Source organism: Zootoca vivipara, chromosome 8 (assembly GCF_965207765.1).
Source record: "Zootoca vivipara chromosome 8, rZooViv2.hap1.1, whole genome shotgun sequence".
In the NCBI taxonomy this organism is placed as follows: domain Eukaryota; kingdom Metazoa; phylum Chordata; class Lepidosauria; order Squamata; family Lacertidae; genus Zootoca; species Zootoca vivipara.
The window spans coordinates 33,187,510-33,207,890 of NC_142591.1; the positions used below are offsets into that span (position 1 = coordinate 33,187,510).

The window sequence follows — 20,381 nt, forward strand, 5'->3', positions numbered from 1 at the left end:
GCCAATTAATTTGAGGCTCCAAAAAACCTCAGAACTCAACATATATCAGCTGTGTGTTTGGGCGATTGAAGTGAGCTTTAGAAAGCATCCTGGAAAATATGAGATAAAGTTTGGAGCTTATCTTTTTTAAAAATAAGATATATGGCAAATGGATTTGTTCTGAGAAGTTCCAACTCTTTCCACTGTTAGTAGTATTGTCTTCTTCTTGAAGCCTCTTGTTTAAAAGAAAGGGCGGCGCAGGAGTAAGCCACTTCAGATATTATGACTCCTCTCAATGAGTAACACGTTTGTTTAGGGAATTCCATTGCCAAACATATTGGATAGTATCCAATCAAGGCATACTCAGAGTAGACCCATTGAGATCAATGGACTTGAGTCATGATTTTAAATGAATCATGTCCATTGATTTCAATGGGTCTACTCTACCTTGATGATTATCGTCACATGATACAAGCACACACATATTTGTCCTGTCTATGCACACTGTGGTTGATATGTTTTGGACAACACCCAATGATACAACTGTGTTTATTTAAAAAACTGCGATGCAAACCGAATTCATAGTTGACAAATGTCTGATTCTGATACAAAATAATGTATGCCTTTAAGAAGGAGCGGTGTGCATAGCTTTCTCTTTCAGCTTCCAGTACATTGCCACATGAGATTACTGAACGTATATAATTTGTGTGTGGTCATTCTAGTACAGCATGTACCTGTGATGAAATTAATGCACCCAGGAAAGCCACACGCATCAAATGTCAAACCAAGATTTCATGGAGAAGTTGTCTGCAGCAGACGTCTCTGAATTAAGCAATAAGGACAGCAACAATTTAACAAGAAGAAAATGGGCAACCCAGCAGCATGGTATCTATCGCGAGAGAGTCGAAATTATACAAAATTGCATACTTTGTATGTGAATATATAGTTTCCTTTAATCCCCATCTATTTAGTCATTTGGCTGAAGCAGAGATGAATAACAGATCTGCTAATGAATCAGTCCTGTTAGTGGAATAATTGTTTTTTATGTGACTCGCTTTTGGCTATCTAGACTTTCCCCGCATAATACAAGAACTTTGTGCTGATGAGACAATAGTAGACAGTGTGTGCATTTAATATAGAACAGACCATTCGCCCGGCTGGGGGAAGACGTCAACCTATACGCTGCGAGGAAAAAGACCAGGAAAAGGAGAGGGGGATTCCTCCCGTCGCCTTCCATCCCGGAGCCCTCAAGGGATTCCCAGATGGGCTAAAGGGCGGTGGAAAGTTTGAAGCCGGAGGACCCCTTGGCCAGGGCTTGGCACCGAGGGGTGTAGAGACGCCCCCCTCGCTGCTCGCCGGAGTGGAGCTGGCGCAGTGAATCATGTGCAGTTCTTTCCTTATTGCCTTCAGCGCATGGTTTCACCTTCAGGTTTCTTGTTTGTCTGTGTCCTTCTCAAAATCGCTTCACCTCAACTGCAAGAAGGTAAGGGGATCGGGAAGAGATAGTTAAGCCCTTCTTTTCTCTCCACTCCCTCCCTCTTTCTTTTTTCTTTCTTTTTTCTTTGGAAGTGCTGAGGAAGAAGATGGGAGGGGATCAGAAAGAGGAGGAGAGAGATGAGAATATTCTTAATACGCCCGTGGGAAAAACTTCGCGTTTCCAATTAATAGTTAATCTCGCTCGGTAATGGAAGAGACTTTTTTACAGAAACGATAACTTTGGGCTCTTTGAAAGGGGTGGGGGGGGTAGGCAGAGGGAGGAGGAGAAGAAAAAATGGTATTTTGCGGGGGCTGAATGGATTGTCGCTATATGTTGTTATTTTTTAAAACTGTGAACATTTGGACTTTGTACAGAGGGGTGGGGAGGAGATCTCGCACGCAAGAAAGAAATCTGCCTGTCTTTTTAAAAAATGAAATGTTTGCAGGCTGCGGGAGGGAGGCGATGCTTCTCCAGCTTGGGAACGAGCCACTTACATTATTAAGGGTATTTGCAGATTGGATTGATTTATTGCTTAGTGTGTGTGTGTGTGTGTGTGTGTGTGTGTGTGTGTGTGTGTGTGTGTGTCCGTCCTCTTCCCCTCGCCACTTCTCTCTCTTCCATTCCCCCCCCCTCACAACCCCTCCTGAGCCTCTCCCATCAGCTGAATTAAAAGGACTAGTTTATCCTGGAAAGTTGAGGGCTGTAAATTAGGTGGAGAGGAAGGGAGTCCTTGGAGGGCAATCCCGGAGATTAGTCCTGCCCATTGGATATACCGGGAAGGTGGGAGGGGGGGGGAGAGAGAGAGAGAGAGAGATGAGAGGACTGGTGGGGGGGGGGTGCAGAGAAGAGAAATAATGCAGACATTTTGTCCTATGAAACCCTCCTCTTCTTCTTCCTCCTCCTCTGCCCCTCCCATCTCCACCCAGAATTAGCATAATACTACTTGCTTGCAACCGTCATTTGAATCAAGCTGTTTCGACAAGTTGAGGAAACTTTAGAGGGGTCGGAGTAGAGCTGCAAGAAGTCTCAGGGCGCAGGAGGCGTTTTTCCTCCAGGTTAAGGTGACAGGGAGGTGGTCTCAATTTTGTGCTCTGGCTTTCGGGTCGCCTGCCCTCTGCAGCTGCAGAGCTCTAGAAAATGCTGCCCACTTCCCCGCGGCAACGATCTTGCTCCAGAAGCGCTGAAAAAAACTCCCATCAGTAGACCAGGACGCTCTGGAAAATATATTGTGTGGATCTAGAAGATCTTGCAAATTCAGGCAGCCCCCCCCCTCCAGCTTGTAAAAGGATATTTTGTTGTTGTTGTTGTTTCTTCTAGACCATTTATGGAGATCTATTAATGCATGGTCTTTATCTAATCCAGATGTGGCCCCCTGCCCCCTCACCTCTCTCAATCTCCGTGCAGTGCTTTATTGTTGGTTTACAGTCTCTCTCTCTCTCTCTCTCTCTCTCTCTCTCTCTCTCTCTCTCTCTCTCTCTCTGTGTGTGTGTGTGTGTGTGTGTGTGTGTGTGTGTAAAAAGCGATCTGTGTAACCTGTGGAATTTGAAATGCAAATAAAAGCCCGTGGGAGTTGAGGCAGAACAAATCAGCATTTATAAAGTGGGGAAAGATTTCATGTCTTTGAAAGCATAGGGGGCGAATTCTCTCTCTCTCTCTCTCTCTCTCTCTCTCTCTCTCTCTCTCTCTCTCTCTCTCTCTCCCCCCCCCAGTTCTATTAAAAAAAAACAACCACCGGAGTATTGAACAGTGACGTCAATTCGTCCCTTTTCTAATGTGTGTGTGTATATGTTGTTGTTCTTGTCGTTAATGTCTAAAAAGCGGGCATGCGAAGTGCTTACAGGAAAACAGATTACAAGATTAACATCTGTTAACATGATCGTTTATCTCCAGCCAAAAATAGGTCAGTCCTTTCTTAAGGAAGCTCGATTGGTTGGCGCATGATTAAATAATGAAATTAGACTAATGAGTTCGCAAATTAGACAAGAGTTGGGGGTGCTGTTATAATCCCAATTGACCTGCAAGAATAAAAATAATAATGGTACAGTAATGGTAATAATAGTAATGGATTCAGAGACTTTAGGAGATCAACGTAAGGTCAAAGCCTCTTTCAATGGAGTGACACAACTCCTCTCACCTCACCTCTGGGTCCCTTCCTCCTCCTCCCTCCTCCTCCTCCTCCCCCTCCTCCCTCTGCTTTACAGCTAATAGTGTGTTACAGACTCCAACTCTCGTTTTTTTTCCCCTTTCTCCACTGAAGTGATACATTAATATTTTCCATCTCCAGTGCTTTTGGTGAAGGAGACCAACTCCTCCATGGATATGGATGTTTGTTGCTTCCTAAACAGTGGGGTGTTGTTTTTGGGAGAGGTGGGGGGAGGGGTTCACACAATGTGACACACAGTGGCAAAGAAGAATGGGAAACACCGATGCAAAGTAGCTGTGGTTCGCTTGACTCTGCCCTCCTGCAAAGATTGGCAGACCCACCGTCCAATCAGCAGCTCCAGCCCTCCTTGCTGCCTTTGCATTGCAACTCCACATTACAGGCTCGGGAAAGCGGTGCTGCTGTGCCCTTGTGTTTCTCTCTCCCTCTCCCTCTCTTTCTCTGTGCCTGCATCTGTCTTTGTTGGGATATACGTCAGTATTGAGATAGGTAAATTAATACTTTCCCTCCCCCACCACCCCCGCCCATCTGCTGTGAACTAAAATCCAGTCCTTGGGACCAGAAACTCGAATCATGAATAGAGAGTTATCGTTAAGGAGCTGGTTTTAAGTATCAAGTTGAGACCTGCTGAAGGCAAGGAAGTATAAAATGATCTATGGGTGTATCTGAACAATGTGGCAGACTCGCTTATCTGAAGGGAGAAAAAGGTGGAGTGCATCCAGAAATTCCACCCATTTTCAATCCAAGAATGATTATTTATATCACTTTTGAAAGCCATTGCTATTAAAGAGGGTTTTGTTGTTCTTTGGCCTTTAAGATAGTGCAGATTCACACCACCTCTGTAACATAATGGGTGTGTTTGATTTCTTCATGGTTTTCAAAGCAGACAGCTGTGTAGCCAAATAATAATAATGAATCAGGCAGTGCCCTCTCGATTCTTTCTGCACCAAGTGGTTGGTTAAAAAAAAACAACCTCAAAAATAATTTAAATTTAAAAGTCCGCTTTAGCAAATGTCAGATTTAACCATCATGGCACAACAGCCTGACTGTTAGGCAGCATACTTTGTGAATGCCACACCACACAATGAGCACATTCATGGAAGGAGCAATCCTATACTATGCTTCAATTATGTTAGGCTGTGGATTTGCAAGATACTCCTCCTATGCCCACCATGGCAGCAATGCCCATCCCACTTGCATACCTTGAGAGGTTTGGCCCTTCGGGGTCCAGGCAGTGGGGGCGGGGAAGGCCACTGCCAGAACCCATAAGCTCTTTGCCTGCTTTAGAGAACCATTCTGAGCCAGATTTTTCTAGGGGGTTAGGGGAAAATCCATGGGCATAGCCAAGGGGGGCAGCTGACCCCCCTAGATCAAAAACAATAGGAATACTTAACTAACTGACCAATCACTTCGATTCTCCCCCCCCCCAAAAAAGTCCTGCCCCCCTCAACAAAAATCCTGGCTATGCCCATGGAAAGATCCCAGTTTACATTTTCCTAGACCTAGAGGGAAATGGTTGTATTTAGCTAGGTAACCCAGAGTAAAGGTAAAGGTAAAGGGACCCCTGACTCTGGGGTTCCGATGCTCATCTCACGTTATTGGCCGAGGGAGCCAGCGTACAGCTTCCAGGTCATGTGGCCAGCATGACAAAACCGCTTCTGGTGAACCAGAGCAGCGCACGGAAATGCCGTTTACCTTCCTGCCTGAGCGGTACCTATTTATCTACTTCCTGAAATCAATGGAACAATGTAAGTCTGTATATTCATTTGAATGGGTCTACTCTGAGTTAGACTAGTACCGTATTGGATGCAGCTCAGAGGAACAACATGTATGATAATGTCATAGTCTTATTGAACAGCATCCAGGATGGAGGTGATTCTGGAAGGAAAGTATTTATTTATTTATTTATTTATTTATTTATTTATTTATTGTGTGTGTGTGTCTAACTAGCCACTCCAGCAGGGATTGTACAGTGGCTTGACACAGATATGAGGGTAGTAGCTCCATAGTAAGGACATCTTCACCTGTTGCATCTGTCTGAAATAGAGCTTTTCTGCAGATCAAGAACCTTTGGGAGCATGCTGGTCACTGTTGCAGGTTACGGAGTGGATTTTGATCATGATGAGTGCAAAGTGGGGAGTGGGGCGGATCCTGTAGCTGTGGTGATCAAGGGAAAGACAAATATTGTATTCAATTTTTTACTGTTCCTTGTTTGTTCTGTGTATATTTACCTAAAAAACAAAAACAAACCATTTAAAAATAAGAGAAGAGAGAATATCAAGCAGTAGCCAACAGCTCTCCAACATAATCTCTGTAGAGGGATGCATATTGGGTTCTTGTGAGCAGGTGTGAGAGAGCAGTGACTGGTGCTGCCTGAGTGCTCAGCCCTGTAAGGCAAAAGTGAGCCTGTAAGGCAAAAGTGATCCTGTAAGGCAAAAGTGCACCTGAGTGTCTCACCAGAAGTGGCAATAGTTGCAGAGGAGTGCCTGCCTTTGTCAACAGGTAGCCGTGATAGGAGGCAAGAGAACATCGTGTAAAAGGCAGCAGGCAGTGCGGTTGCTGTAAATAAAGCTGTACAGTTTAGACAAGATGGACGTAGTCGCACATAGCAAAGGGGGTGTGGTAGAGGGAGACACTTGAAGCAGGCATGCGTTACAGGATGTGTTTTCCCCTTTATTTACTTCATTGTTGTTGGGATGGAGTGGAATTTGGTGATAGGAATCTGGAGCCCTATGGTGAGTTACCTGCTACAGTTATCGGTCACTTGCAACCAAGTGAAGATGTACGGCGCCAGAATGGTGCCTATGTCTCCACCATCTGGGGATGCAGGCCTGGGGATCATTGGATCTTGCCTGTTTTCACACAATAACAGTGCATCCTTTCGAATTTTATCTGTGGGGTTTTATCTGCACAACTGGAACGCATTTCATTCCATTTTGGCAACTGTAACCCTGGTTTAAGGAGCCATTTGGTGCCTAGCTTTATATATCTGAGTTTCTAATATTGGATCAGAGTGGTACATAGCTCTATGCACTCTGTCAGCTGATTTAGGATGTCTCTGTGTGGGATTTATCTATTGATGGTGGTGTGCTATGAATGGGTCCTATGCTTTGCCATGAGGATGTGACTGGAGTGATTGTCCATGCAGGGGTTGCTTAAATCCCCACCCCCTTCCACTGATATCTCAGCTGCTTGTGTGGATTCTTTGTGATAGGCTGAGCACTGATGTAATATTGTGCTGTTGATGGGGACGTGTCTGTGGACTGAAGGATTGTAGGATACGATGTCTGGAGTTCTTCCCTGTGTGGCCCATGACTCTGCCTGATATTGGCCTTTTTAATCCTGGAACGGCTCTGCCAACAGAGTGCTCTACATATCTGTCAGGGCGACAGCCCATCTGGCATTCTGCCTGCCTAGCATGGCTTTGCCAGTTTCTACGGCAAATCTCAAGTACTGTATATGATTGCCCCCTAAAAATGAATAGCTGCAATGTGTCCTTCCCTGCTTTGTACTTAGCAAATTCTTTGCTTTGCGATTTCATTTGTTTCCTGTTATATCAATATTATAATTGATTCTGGTTTTGTATGAGGAACATACTGCCTGTTAGTATATTGATTGTTCGGGGCAAATGAGGTTTCTGTGCTTTCCAGGATAAATGGTTGATTTCCTGGGTTTTTCCATGATCTGTATTTGGGTAATGGGACAGGATGGACAACTGAAGGCCTAAATTCGCCCTTTTGTCTAGAAGCCAGCTGCCCACTTCTTTCGGAAGATGGTCAGAACTATTTTTCTTGTTAGAGAGAGAAACCTGAGTAGGTTCAAAGAAGAGTCCTTTATGCTTTGGCCTTGTGCCACATACTTTATTTCATAGCTGCTATGCTAAATGAGTTAACTACCAAAGGGTTTTTCATTAACTCACTTGGCAGCCATATATTTAACTTTTTGAAAAAGAAAAAAAAGAGAGTGTAACTTAAAGAGGACAAAACCTCACACGAGGAACATTTTGCTATTCAGCTGCATAGTTTTAAGAACCAGATTTATTTATTTTTTAAATCATTTCCTCCTATTTGTTCTCTCCATCTCAACCTGGGACAAGAGTAGGTGGGGGAGATCTATCAATATTTCAGCAGCTAATTACCATAGGCAGCAGTAACTGAATATAGTCCTCACCCCTTGAACTCCAATGTCACCAGTTCCCTCTGTTTTATTAGGTCAGGCGTGCACCCATTGTTACACGCTGTGGCATTAGCAAGAACATTGTTCATGTTACAGAACAAGCCATGGCAGCTTTCAGGCCAACGTGGTGTTAGTAGTGGTGATGTCTGTTTTCCTGCTTGACACCAATAGCCAAATCCTATGTATACCTAGTGCTATTTTTCCAGAAAAAGACTCACCATGAGCGCCTCGCTTGTCCTCTTATAATGACAATGGTGCCCACCTGAGGGTTGCCCAGAATTGAATTCTGGTGAGTTCCGGTTGAAAAAAGGCCCTATGTATATCCATTTATTCATGATTACATTTATATCACACTTTCCCACCAAGAAGCTCAAGGTGGCATAACAGTTGCCTCTCACAACAACCCTGTTTGGTAGGTCAGACCTAGGTCAGCCAAGGTCATTTGGTGAGTCTCGTAGCCAAACAATTATTTGAAAACTAGTCTTCCACCCCCACCCCCTGCTCTCCGCACACACACACACACACACCCGGTGCCGGAGCATGAAGCTCCGCTACTGCTTCCAGGTCCAACATTTTAGTCACTACACCTGGTGTAGACTTATGCACTTCTTGAGAGAAAGTCCTGCTGAAATCCATGGGGCTTCCATTGGGGGGGGGGAACCTCCATAGGATTAACCTGTTTAAGCATATTTACATTTCCCATATCTGCCATGCAAAAAGGGAAAACCCACTTGGCTGAAATGTATGTTCTGCTTTCTGCTCTGTATACGCAGAAATAGTGGTTCAAAAGTGCACTTACAAGCACAGTCCTATGCATGCATAAACCAGAAGTAAACCCTATTTTTTTCCTCCAGTGGAACGTCTTCCAAATCAGAACGCCCAGCCTAGGGTCGGAGGCCGAGGCTTCAGTCCTCTGTACACTAACCCATCAAACGCAATGGGACTTCCTCCTGAGCAACCATGCGTGCGTAGGGGGAAGTGCGCTTTTAGGATTATTTCTGAGAACTACTGCAGACATGCCTGGCAGACCCCCTCAGCGACATTGGCACCAGTATGGGAGAAAGGTAGTGTCATTTCAAGGTGCAGTTGTTTGCAGCAGAATAGCAGGAGTGGCTTTGCCCTACCCATTGTAGCAGTGCCAGCTTTTATTATATTCTGGGACTACAATTAACTATCCCAGAAGAAGCCAAAAACCCCAGACGACCCAATACTGGTAATAATCAGGATAATAAATGATGTTTGAGATTTTTGAGTGGGGCTTGGAGCTGCAAGGATTGGGGGACGGTAGGGTTTATACCTGTGAAGGGCAGAGGCAGAGCTGTTTTCTCTCCACGCCCCCCCCCCACCCCAAAAACAGCTTGTTGCTGTGTGTTAGTCTGGAGGAAGGAGGGAGGGGAAAGCAGCAGAGAGGCGAAGAAGGGAGGAGCTTCGCCCTGGCAGGCGGCTCTCACCCTCAGTTGTTTTCTCCCCCTTTTTCTGTAGCCAGAAACGTCACACAGCCATGTAACTGTAATACAAGAAGTGAAAGAGGCAGAGAGAGAGGGAGGGAGGGAGAGAGAGAGAGAACAGGCACAGCTCAACTTCTAACCCTTAACAAAGGCAAAAGAGAGAGAGGGAGAGGATTTGTCAAGGCGCTACCCAAAAGAAAAGAAAAGTGGAGGTGGTGGTGGGGGGAGAGACCGCTGCAGCCCCTGAGAAACCAGGCGAGGCTCAATTTCTGGAGGAGGAGAAGCAAGCAGCTCTGGAGGTTAGAGCGCTGCCCTCTTGGATTATGTGGGGCTCCGGTTGGCGGAGGACACTGACTCGGGAGGTAATTGCTTTCTATTTTCAACTTGAGTTTTGTTATTGTGGAAAAGGGAGAGCAGCGAGGGAGCGTCGCAAGGCGTGGCGAGCGCAGCAATTGTTGCACAAGTGTTTAAAAGGGAGGAGGGAGGAGGGAAAGCATGAGGTGCAATGGTTTGGCTGGCTGGCTGGAAGGGAAATATGCAGCATGCACAGATGTAGATAAATAGTTAAGATGCCGCACAGTGGGGGATTAGTCGCCTGCACCCCCCACCCCACCCCACCGCCTCCAATCGCTGGGAAGCTTTCCTTGGGGAAAGAGGGTACTGGGAAAACGGGGCGTGTGTGTGTGTGTTCAAACAGGAGATCTTTACTCGAGTCTGGAAGAGGTGAAACTTTAGCAACCCAGATGTATTTCTTGGGCGTGAGATGAAGGCAAGCGCAGGTCTGCATAACAAAGGGAGAAGGATGGATCGCGGATTGCAGATCTTAGATGAACTCTTATTCTTGTTCTGGGCTTTTTCAGAGAAGTGGGTGGCTGGGAATCCAAAGCCCGTGCGTATTGACGCAAATATGCATTCGTTCATTGAAATGGGAGAGACTCGTCGCTGTTGTTGTTGTTATGTCATGTTGCATCTTAATCATAGGGGAGGGAGGTCTGCACAGAGTGTTCTCCGGAGTTCTAAGGCCTTAACAACTTATAAAGGAGTTGAAAAGTTGACACCAGGCCTTACATTGTTGTAAGCAGGCTTCCTCTGCTGTGTAATCAGCGGCTGCATTTAGAGATGAAACAAATCCCACAAAATGTTTTCCCAACCAGTGATGTGTCTCAGCTAAATAATAAAAACAGAAACAGCCCTTCAGCTCAGTCCACAGGATGACTATTGCTCTGAAACATAAATATTCCAGCGGCTATATACATATTATCTTCTTGTGTTTGTGTAAGGCAGAAGAGAAGCTTGTTTTGCTAGGTTGCTTCCTTTTCTGTCAGTATGATGTTTAATTGTATCCTATCAAAATCTGGAGGATGTCATGTTGATACTTGCATATATATATAATTGAACGCTCTCTTTCAGACTGGTAGGAGAGAGGGAATCGAGTTATATATGGGTTTTCTAATAAAACTGGAGGCTGAGCTCGCATAGGAACATTTGTGGCATAATTAGTACTAGAGCTCAGTTATCCAAGGAGGCGTCTTCAGTTTCACAAGAGTTACTGCCATAGCCATCTTGAGTAAACTCTGAGTAATAAAGTGATCTTCAGTTCTGTTTGTTTTACTCTGAGTCATTTAATATTAGGCATGCCTTTATTTAGACCTTAGACAATGTGAAAGATGCAGTTAAGAGGCCTCTCATTCATTTGCAGGGCCTTAATCCCTGAAAGCTATATTCACCACCAGTAGGGTTAAAAAAATACTGAATCATTTGAACACTTTATTAGATTATATCTAATTCATACAGGTGAAGATTTGTTTAGATAAAGCTCAGATCCAAAGTTGATGGCAACTGTAAATGAGTATACTCTTCAAATCTGGCATGCACAACATCAGGAACAAAAGAAAGCCCTGATGGATCAGACTTTGTTTCCCACAGTAGCCAAACAAATGCTTCTAAGAAACCCATATGGAGGCAGGAGGTGTTCAGGAACTGGCACTTTCTATTTGGTGGTATAGTGCATTTGAACATGGAGGTTCTATAAAACCATCATATCTAATAACAATTGATAGGCATATCCTCCATGAATTTGCCCAATCTACTGAAGTTATCCAAGTTAGTGGTCATCACCACATCTTTCGGCAGTGAATCCCCTAAAATAATGATGCTTTGCGAATTGGCATTCGGGGTGTGTGTTTTATACGTGCCAAGAAAAACAAAGCCGTGATAATTCAAAAATAAGCAACGATGACTCAAAAAGGATTAATAGTGGAGAACAACGTTTTAAATCGGGCTGCAGAACTTAAGCATTTTATATGTTTAGCTGGTTGGAAATGTTAATTTTTCTTTTAACAGGCATGGGAACGGTTTGTAATCACTAACCAGATGATAACCCAGTGGCATAAATTGGTTGGGGAACCAGATGCAGCTTTTTACAGGGACGTGCAATGGGTCTCTGTGGCTATGCAGTGTGTGGATAGTTATTAAAATCATTCAAAATGGGAAAAATGCACAATTCACATGTTTTCAGTGGTGGAAAGTGAATCTTCTTGGGAAGCAGGTTGCTTCGCAAGTTTTTCACTGGTGCAGCACTTACAGTAATTCCACAGTTGCAACTACAATTACTTAGGAGGAAGCCTCATATTCCATTGAGGCTTCCACTTTCAGTTTTTGGTTGTTGAACATTTCAGAAGTCGAACGGTTTTCCGGAACAGGTTACATTTGACAACTGAGATTGGACTGAATACACAGGTTGGTCTGCAATCCATATACACAACATGATCATAATGACACATAAGCTTGTATGTTTACTCAGAGGTCTGAACAGGGCCGTCTTAAGGGTACCCAGCACCCTGGCGCAAAAAAATTGCCCCCCCCTTCCCTTCGGCCTGCACGGTTCCCGGCTCCAAGTTACTCACCTCTGGTGGCTCTGGATGCTCTCCTCCTGGCGCCGCTGCTCGGTGGCGCTCAGCTCTAGGCGCACGGGTCGGCCCAGCTCACCCAGCTCCGCTTCCCTGCCCAGTGGAGGCCTGTTGTACACGGGCCTGCGGAGGAGCTGCCGGGTGAGCTCGGGAGGCTGCTGCAAGGGGAGCGCGACTCCGCCGGCCTCTCCGAGCTCCAAGTCTGGCAGGCCCCGTTGCCAGCCCAGCGCCCCCTCGCTGCCACCAGCAGGGCCGCCGCCGCCAAAGCCAGAGGCCCTCCCACTTGGGACACCCATGACCGCCAGCCCCGACGCATTTCTGCTGCGCCACCTGAGGAGCGCAGGGCAGGACCCGAGGAGGAAGGGCCACCCCGCTACCGCCGGGCCTGGAGCAAGGAAGCGGCCTTCTTTGCAGGAGCAGCCGAGGTGCCTCAGAGGCTGCACGGCTCCTGGCCTCGGAAGTTTGACAGCCTTCCCGCCAACCCTGGCGCTGCGTTTCATTGGTAGAGCTGCTGCCATGTGGCGTCACCTCTACTAATGAAACGCAGCACCGGGGTGAGGGATGACCCTGCAGAGCGGAGTGGGGTCCTAATGCCCCTGCTCCGCTCGCTTACCTCCCTGCTCTCCCCTGAGCGGCGCGGCTGGCGGAGGGAAAAGGGAGGCCGCCGCGCAGCTCCTCCACTTGCTGGGGCGCCCCTCAGCGCCCCCTGATCACCCAGGCGCTGTGGTGCATTGCGCCACTAGAGCCAATGGGCGAGCCGGGCCTGGGTCTGAACAAGTTCAACTGATTTCCTAGGAAGTGTAGCCTCAACCAATGAATACTGCTGATGGGGCAAGAAAGCAACAGCAAGGTCTCTTTCTACCCTTCACTTCAATAGTCTCCTAGGGAAGCCTCTCAGGAGCACTTCTATGAGCAGTGAGATAATGTGCGGTTGTTAGCAGCAAGTACCCTTAAAGGTTCTCAGCCATTCTTATCTGATACTTGACTAGGTCAGTTCAGGAATAACCATCGTTTTCTTTGTTGACTTCTTTACCTGTTACATATAATGATCTTACTGATGCTCCAGAAGGTATCTTGGTCGGCTGCTGGAGTTTGGTAAGAGTTGTAGCTCAGTGGTAGAGCATCTGCTTTGAAACTAGAAGGTCCTTGGTTTAATCCAGGTAGGCCTGGGAATGTCCCCTTGCCTGAAACCTCAGGGAACTGCTTCCAGTCAGTATGGACAGTATTACTGTGCTAGATGGACTTCTAAAGAAGGCAGAAGGGGATGTAAGCTTGCCCAAGTACTAGGTATGGGACTACAACAACCTGTTGTCATTTACTGGTTCTAGCTGGCAGGTTTTTATTCAGGTCCTGTGATGATTGCAGTAACATTTAAATCCGCCACAGTACCCACATATGTGCCAATGAATATCATCTCATTAAAAAGAAGAAGAAAGAAATCCAGAGGGATGTCTCTTAAGATTTAAGAAGACCCAATATCAGTGCAAAGAACAAATCAAAAGAACCACGGGCGTTCTAAATCTTTGCTTCAAAATTTATTCCAACATCTCAGGGCTTATTTATAGGTGTGGAAGGCACAATTCACTTCACATAAATGAGCAATCTGTACACTTTCAGGTGTTAATATTGTATTTATTTATTTATTTATTTCATTTTTTAACCTTCTCCTGTGAGGCATCCTGAAGGAATTTACAACGTATAATACACACACACACACACACACACACGCACTGCATATGGGTTGTGTTCAGCTAACTTTTACTTAGAGCAGACCTATAGAAATTAATAACCATGATGAATTTAATTTCAATGGGTCAGCTCTAAGAAAAAGTTAGTTGAATGGACCTCTATAGCTCTCTCCCATATCTTCTACTTCTGAGAGTTGCCAGAATAACAATATCAGACCCAAATAAGGTGAAATCAATAGCACCCTTATTTTTCATTTGTCAGATAGGCCAACTTGAGAGATGTATTCATGACCCTGTTCAAGGACACAGAAACTGCTCTTTTAGTTCTTCTGTATGTTGTTTTTGATTCGTTCATATGCAGAGTGTCAGTCCTTTGTTGTTTTGTCCAAACAGTGTAATGCAATAGATTTTAGGGCTGTTTACATCTAATCCATCCATGTGGAGCCATAAGTGAGACTGCGCTAATGGATGCACACACTCTGTTAATATCATATTCCAGATTACTATCTTGGATTGTGTTGTGAAAGGACCTGTTGTGGTTTAATGGAACCAGGGTTTCATCTTTTTCATTGTTTTGAATTAAGCACTTGCTCAATGCTTTCTATCCATCCATACAAGTTGTTTCAGGATTGGGTACTTTGTAATACTACCTGCTTGGCAGGAAAGTAAATTTGTAGCACTGATCTTCCTTAATCTTAACTCCAGCACAAGAAGCTGTACTGTAATAGCATCTGGCTGTTTAGAAAGACCTTGTCCAAACCTTTGCATTTCATTGGTAATTTTTTCAAAAATATGTTTATACTGTACATGCTTCAAACTGTGATGTATTTCTTCTCGGGAGCAGTAATTAGTATTGGTTTATGTGTTTTTGTCAAAAAGTTTGTTCACATTTTTGACAGTGCCATGCGTTTTGGTGTCATTCGATGTGTGTATTTTCACTTACATGAAAGGCAATAACTTCTTGCATCCATTGCAAGAGCTTTTGACACCTGTTATTGTAATGCATTGCTTCTGACAATGGTGACCAACTAAGGACTACCTCTGATGTTCAGAAATATGTGAGTGTTTTCTTAACCCAATTTTATGGCTGAAATTATTACCAGGGCTTTCTTTTCAGGGGGAGCTCACAGGAACTCAGTTCCAGCACCTCTCAGGGGGGCACCATTGTCATGAAGGAAGTGTCCATGGCTGAGTTCCAGCACCACTTTTTCTAGAAAAATAGCACTGATTATTACCATTAATGTAATAGTTAAAATAGAACAGCTTTCTCTGGCTGTGTGTCTTCCACATGTTTTGGACTGCAACTGCCGTCATCCCTAACCAATGGCCATTCATGCTGGAGCTGATGGAATTGTAGTTCAAAATATCTGAAGGGAAACAGTTTGGGAATTCTGGAACAGAGTGCCAGGCTCCAGAACTGCTGTTAAGAGAGCAATTATTTACTTTTATCATGGTGGGGAAGGCTCTGGAATTGACTTTTGCATTCCTGAAGGTATACATATGCCTTATAGTCCTGTCTTTCTCAGAGTGTGAGAGCGGCATAAAAAGCAGAGGGAAAACAACTGTTTTTCTCTGGAAGTGCCAAATTGTATGAGTGCTTTTGGAACATATACTTCCTTTGTTTAGGGGATGATCTCAAAACTGACTTCTTCTGTAAGGGAGAAATGAGATCCTGTGTGGGTTGACACTGCCCATCTCACCACTGGCATGAAGTAACTTTTTTGAAACAAAATTTAAAAATTCCTTCCAGCAGCACCTTAAGGACCAACTAAGTTTTTTATTTTGGCATGAGCTTTCGTGTGCATGCACACTTCTTCAGATACCGGTAGCTCAGTTGGGTAGAACGTGGAGCTGATGACGCCGAGGTCGCAGGTTCGATCCCCCACCAGGGGCGGACAGCTGCCTGGGGAGACGTCTGTTTCAGTGTATTTGAAGAAGTGTGCATGCGCACGAAAGCTCATACCAAAATAAAAAACTTAGTTGGTCTTTAAGGTGCTGCTGGAAGGAATTTTTTAAATTTTGTTTCGACTACATCAGACCAACACGGCTACCTATCTGTAACTTTTTTGAGAAAGAGAGTTGAGTGTCTTTGTGCGTGCTCAGGTCGATATTGAATCACTTTTGAGCAGTGATAGCTGGAGATTTGTCATATTTTGGTTCCACATTGCAAAAAAGAAATGTTAAATGTTGAATCTGGAAAATAAATAGCCAGATAGCAAAATTCAGAAGAAAGTCTCATTTATTTTAGTCAACTTCTTCAGTATGCTGTAAATGTTTGTACCTTGCAGCAACATTCCCTTTTCAAAGCAGACACCTTACATATTGTAAATGTTTATACATTTTCAGTGCTAGGTTAAACTGTTATGACTCACTTATGGCAAAACTCTGATCACTCAGTCAGTGTAATCTTCGTTATTCTGTTGGCATGACAGTTTTGCAAAGATAATATGTTTACAGTCCTGTGTAGACTTAATGTGGGAATGAGCTGCATTGGGTGTGGTAGAATCTACCGGTCCTTCAGAGTAGCCCGCATAAGTCTGGGCTGTTGGTCTTTGTTTATGTTTACTTTAACCCCCTCTTTTTGCATTCTTATTTATTTTTAATTGGAAATCGTGCAATTAGAGCTTTACAGTGTAAACGTTAAATGATCTGAGTAAATCGTTTTTGAATTGTTCACACTGTCATAACTTACATTAGTATGGTTTCGGTGCAAGTGTTGACTTCATTGGGCATTTGACATTCAGCAAGTGCCCTGTCTCATAGTTCAGTGAACTGAGCTTCCTGTTTGAGGCGCAGTTGGCTTTTCAGAGGTAGTGCCCAGTATAATAGTTATTCAACAAACAGATGGTAGCCTAGTTTTAATTATATCCATGTTGCTTTTTTATTGTAATTTCATGCCTTTCACTGGAGATCTGCATGGCTATGTGATTCCCGAGAACACATTTTCTATTGCTGATTTATCCTTGTATTCTTGAAGTTTGATTACAGCAACCGTTGTTTATGCCAGCACTCTCAAGGCACATGCTTATGTTCTGAGATGTGCTACGATCAAGGGGGTGCGGGGTGGGTGGGAATTTATTAAGTAGCTGCCAAATAACTTATTACTCAATAGTAATAGTACACATGTTTTGTTCTGTATGATTTGTGGATTTATTGCTTCTTAACTATGAGGTAATGGCTTTAATATTATGTTTTGCAAGCTAGCTTTATTTTTAGCCTAGCTTATCCAGTCAGTGTCAGAAGCTTCTCCTCTAGAACTGCAATACAACGTGGATTAGACTAGTGCCCTTCAACCAGTCGAGACCCGAGACCCACCTCTGACTCCCAGACAGGAATATGGCCTACTTCTACATTTTAACTTTTGATTTATATTTAGTAGCACTAGCATTTCACTGCATATCACATACTGAGGTGCTGACATGCAGATTTTTTCAATACACATGAGCCAGTATTTCATGTGCAGTATTGTAGGTCAAACCTTTTAACCTTTTAAAATAGCTGTAACCCTCTTGATTTCTGACAGTCTTGTCTAAGCCTGTGGCTAATATTGAGCATTACTATTGCATTATTTTACCAAAAAAGCGTTTCTCTCACTTTCCCCCCCTTTCCATAAGTTTCACCACTTCCCTCCTTTTTCTGTCACTTCTGGTGACTTTTTCGCTGCCTACCTATGTGTACTTTCTGTCCTCCATCTTTGCCTCACCCTTGTGCTTCCTTTGTCTGATGTCACTCCCTATCATCTCATCTTCTTCCGTGATCCTTTCTGTCACCAGCTATCTGCCTGCTGCCTCTCTCTCTGCTCATGCTTTCTTCCACATTTCAGTTACCTACTCAAATATTTCTCACCTTTCTGTTTCTCTTCATCTGCTGGCATTGCCTTTCTGTCTCTCTCTTTCGCTTTCCTTTTTACTGTGCTCACTTTTGTCCATCTTGTGTCACCTTCTCTGCCACCTTTAATTCACCTCTCTGTGACTCTTGCCCCTTCTGAAGGTCAGCTTGCCTGAGATCAAAATGAACAGCATTTCACCCTCAGAATTTATTATCGGTGGCAGCTGTATGTTGTTGCCCCTTTGTTGGATGATGAAGTGTGAAGGAACTCATCATATTCTCCTCCACTGAAGTAACGTATAGTTGTCACTCCAAAACACTTTTTTCCATTTAGTTTGCAAAGTCTTTCCATATTGCAGTCTCTTTAAAAAGCAACTAAAATTAATTTTCCTTCCCAATCAACATTGAACAATTAAAAGTTGGAGTTCTGTGCTTACTTACTTGAGAGAGTAAGTATCATTAAAATAACAGCCATATTTCTGAGTAGGCATGCCTAAAATCTGCTTATTAATTTAACTAAGGTCCTCCCTGAGGAGCTGGGTCTCTTTTCCCCTTCCTGCAGTTCCACCCCCTTTTCTGTACTCTTTTAGGAATGCATCTCTTTCCCTCTTTCACAACCTCTTGTCTAACCTGCCCTCTCCTTATGTCAGCTTACCTGAAATCAAATGTACAGAAAATAAATGTGAAAAGGTTTTAGTGCCCTAAGAACCTAACATATGCATCAATTCTTTGCTGTTATCCAAGTCCACATAAGTTGGAGTAAATCCCATTTAAATGAATGGGCTTTCTGAATAAGTGTTACGGGGAGTCAGGAGGATGGCTCATCAGTCATTAAGCAAGCATGACAGTGCAACCCTAAACATTTAACTAGCATCAACAAGAAGAGTACTGGGCCTTTTGCTCAGCTCCTCTCTCCTTCCCAAGATGTTCATAGTATGCTTAGATTGAGCAATTCTAGCACTATGGAACAGTGAAAGTTAGAAGTAATTCTGTCAGCTTCACAGGAACTGTTCAGAATTAAAAACTAGTGTGTGGGAGCAAGACTTCTCTTTAGGACGCATGGGCATCTCATGGCAAAATGGTTACAATGGATGTTTACTGTATGTAATTGTAGTATGCTCCCAGTGGTAGTTATGCTTATTTGTCACATTCTGTAACAGGCATAAATATTTGAAAACCACTGAAGGTGTCTGGAAACAGGAAATTTTAGAGCCATTAAAATTATCTGGTCACTGTATCTTCTTAACATATATTTTTGGCTGCAATCCTATAGCCATTAATTTGGGAGTGAACCCACTTGAACTCACTGTGACTGACATATGGGTGGGACATGCCTGGACCTTGATACATATTTTGTCTCATTGCTGTAATTAAAGATACCTAGGACAGTACTTTCATTTGCATTGTTAATTTGCTTAATGCAATAGGGATAACTTTCACCATCAAACGGTTGTTTAGTTCTGAATATTTATTGAGAAAAGCAAGGTATAGTTTTAGGGCCATTTGTAAGGAGTTTGTGTTCAAATTATTAAATGAATAAAGACTACTGTACAAGCCTTCAGCTATGAAACGGCCTTACTTCAAATGATTACTGTACAGTGTATAAAATTCATCTTCCAGCTAATGTCTTAGCCATGAATCTTCTTTCATAGAAATCTCATTGTGCCTTCATTCTGCAGCTCCCCATTAACCTTCTTTTCCCCTAAACCTCTGTTTTTTCCACTTGACCTTTCCTCTATTCTTGCTGCCTCTTCCACCCTTTTTCTAGCTGTTCTGCCACTGTGCTCCATGAACTTTCACTTCCCTAACACTGGAGTGTTTTTTTCCCCCACTCAATTTTCCATTCTTACCACACATAGAATTTCCTATCCCTACACTGTGGCTGAGGGTATTAATCCTAACTAAACTTACAACATTCTTTTCCCATATAGATTCTGTACTGTGAGTATTCTATTGATGCTGTTTCCCCAATCTGTTGCAACATTTTGTGATAATGCTCAGGGACTTGATTTCAGAGGCCTCCATGCAGTAGGCACAATATAATATAGATGATGGAGTTGAATTGTCACCGTTCCTGCTATTCCATTACACCAGCAGTCTTCTTATTAAATTATGTGAATGGAGTAGTTAGATCTGAGCATAGAGAATTAGTTTCCTATTTGCTAGCTGCAGCAAGAATGCCTTTTCTGCAAAGACTGTTAATAACACTGAACATTACAGAGTGTGGGAGTTTGCAACTATGGGCGAAGTACATACTTTTTTAGATTCCAAGAAGGCAGGCAAGACAATATAATTTTTTGATAAACTGGCAAAACTTTGTTGGCTGCAGCAGAAGATGTGGGATATTTCCAATTATGAGTTAAAGGTTTTCATTGTTTTAATTAGTTAAGGCAATATAGTATGAGAGACTCTGGCGAGAGCCCCCCCCCTTTTTTAAAAAAACACCACATGCAGCATTCATCTAGGCTACTTACAATAAAGTTACCAGATTTTTTTCAATGAATCTGGGGACACTTTTCAACTTCAATGGATTGTGTATAGGGACCGATTTGTAAATCTGAGGACTGTCCCCAGGAAACGGGGACGTCTGGCAACCTTAATTTACAAGTATATCCTAAAATTAACTCTCTCTCTCTCTCCCTCTCTCTCTCTCTGTGTGTGTGTGTGTATACATATATATACAGAGAGAGAGTTATAGCTTTCAAATAAAATAAT

General features: G+C 43.6%; 1 protein-coding gene across 3 annotated transcripts in view; it reads left to right on the forward strand.

Annotated features, from left to right (window-relative positions):
- Window positions 1–764: 764 nt before the first annotated feature.
- The window catches only part of ZNF516 (zinc finger protein 516), a 118,272-nt gene continuing 98,655 nt past the window's right edge, over window positions 765–20,381 (forward strand). For 2 of the 3 annotated variants that reach the window (XM_035126325.3, XM_088676264.1), the window contains exon 1: window positions 8,792–9,603. The gene's annotated coding sequence lies outside the window, so the exon portion shown is untranslated. Of the gene's footprint in view, window positions 1,463–8,791; window positions 9,604–20,381 lie in introns of those variants that run through there. The other variant, XM_035126324.3, reaches the window with a different exon arrangement.